This window comes from Megalopta genalis, unplaced genomic scaffold (genome assembly GCF_051020955.1).
Source record: "Megalopta genalis isolate 19385.01 unplaced genomic scaffold, iyMegGena1_principal scaffold0057, whole genome shotgun sequence".
In the NCBI taxonomy this organism is placed as follows: Eukaryota; Metazoa; Arthropoda; class Insecta; order Hymenoptera; family Halictidae; genus Megalopta; species Megalopta genalis.
Genome location: NW_027476126.1, coordinates 695,001 through 697,486, shown reverse-complemented (window position 1 = coordinate 697,486; position 2,486 = coordinate 695,001).

Genomic DNA, 2,486 nt, shown 5'->3' with positions numbered 1-2,486 from the left:
GTCCCTGCGCAGGATGGATTGCGGCAATCGGTATCTTTCATATAGGGGGCTCCCTTGGTGGGGAGTAACCCAATCCTTAGGTTGATTGCTCCGATATAGTCTCGACCCTTCCAGAAATTAGGTGGGTTGTATATCCACGAAGATACGCCTGGGGTCATCAGGGCGAGACCAGAGCCTAGCGCGGAGCGATGGAGTTGCTCGGACCAATGTTTACGAATCATTTGTTTAGATGGTGTCGCGATGCTCCCAAGGATATTGTTGAGCTTTCGCATTATATGTTGGACTATCGAAGATTCCATAACGCACTGTATCTCGCTGTCGCCACGGGCTCTCAAGCGCTCCAATCGGCGTAAGTACATAGCGGCAATGTGGATTGTAAGCGATGGAATGCCTAGTCCACCGCTGCTTAAAGGAGCATGTATATATGGAGTTGGTGTGGTAGTTGGTAAGTGTAGTATATTTTTTACAAATTTTATTATGCAATTATCTATGTACTTTAATTTTTTTTTGTTTATGTCCATTGTTTGCAGACTATGGTGAAGACGAGGAATGAGGTACCTGTGCAGTATGTTCAGTTTCTGCCATGGTTTTAAAGGACTAGTTTTAAGATTTTTGAGCATGCCTTCAAGCTTTGATGGAGATGGAGAGATAGCACCGCGGTATCTATATACATGGCCGAGGTATTTAAATTGTGACGCGACACCCAATGTTGGGATCGGGCTTTTATTAATCTGCAGTTTGGGCCGCGTATCAACTACGAGCCTTTTCGTTCCAGGGACGCGTAGATTCTGTAAGATGGCGCATTTAGATGGGTTCACTTGCAGCCCGTGTTTGTGGAAGAATTTCTCGACGATCCGGATATTACTTCGCATCGCACTGGGAGTGGGAGCCACCATCACGATGTCATCGGCAAAAGCTAATGCCCGTATCCTGGTGCCTCCCACATCAACACCCTCACACTCATTAAGTTGTATCATGAGCTGGTCTAGCACTAAATTAAATAGGAAACCGGACATGGGATCACCCTGCTTCACGCCGCGTTTTATAGGTATAGGATTGGATCGGGATCCGTGGCATTCGAGTATTGTGGTTATGTCGTTATAATTGTTTTCGATGTATTCTATTGTATGAGCGTCTACGTTTTTTCGGATTAGTGCGTCTATTATTGAAATGATGTTAACAGAGTCAAATGCTTTAGCTAAATCTATAGATAGTATAGTGAAAGGTTTCGATTTTTCGCGGCTTAATTTAATTAGTGTTTGTAGGATGGTACTATTAGCCATTATCCCGTCGGTTCTTGTGAAGCCTCTTTGCGTGTGAAACAGAGGTATTTCATTCTCAAGGCGCGACACGATGATTTTATTTAGTAGGCGCAGTATATGACTTGAGATGGTTATGGGCCGCCATTGTTTTGGGTCCATCAAGTCGCCGGATTTAGGTAACAGTGTTGTTCTGTTCGATCTTAGCACAGAAGGTAACGTCTTCATTCCCCATACAATATTCAATAGTGCACACAGCTCCTTGCGTGGCATTTGCCTAAGAGTCGATCGATCAATTCCGTCGGTGCCTGGAGCGGATTGTTTCATCCTGGTAAGTTGCTCGTGTATCTCGGTCGGTGATATCGGATGTGAAAGGTTGATATTACTATTGGTATCTGTTTTTCGCTTCTGAGGTTTCCATTCGACATCCTTGTGTTCAAATAGTTTAGAATAATATTCTTCAAATGATTCTATCGTCGGAGATTCTGTAATGTTGAGTGGGTTTCCGGTAATTATATGCTCAGCCAGTTGGGTTGGGTTTTTGTTATAGAGTTTTTGGAATCTGGCGTAATCAGTCGCTATCCTTTTAGCGCGGTTGCCTTTTCTTTTATTACTTTCATTGCATTTATTGCTATACTTGTTCTTTTTACTGTTATTTTTATTCTTGTTTTCGTTCTGATAGTTATTTAATTTATTTTTATTATTTTTATCGTCTATTGTATTTATAACTCTGTTGTTGCTTGTATTGTTTTTATTGTATTTATTATTTTTATTTTGTTTATTGCTTTTATTATATTTATTTTTCTTGTTACTAGTTTTATGGGTTTTATCTACTGAGTTACTATTTTCATTGTATTCATCGGTTTCATCAGCGAGCGAAGCAACATATGATGTTAAGTTTTCTATGTATTGGTCCATCATTAACATAGTGTCTTCAGAAGGTGTGTTAGACAGGGCATTTTCAATAATTTCTGCCATGTGATGGCCTACTTGTACTTTAAGTTCAGCCAGGATGTTGCGTATATCATCAGGTATAGTTGTACTGTGCGGAGATGATGTCGCTTCGCGTGTGTCGATGTCTCCGCGCGCGCGAGGATCGTCACATCTGGTTAGCAGCACCCGCGGCACCAACGGGCAGGTACTCAAGATATTGGTCTGGCCCGCCTCGTCGAGGGCTTCACTGAGGTATGATTTGTATTTTTCTTTTTGTCTTAATTTTTTAATACC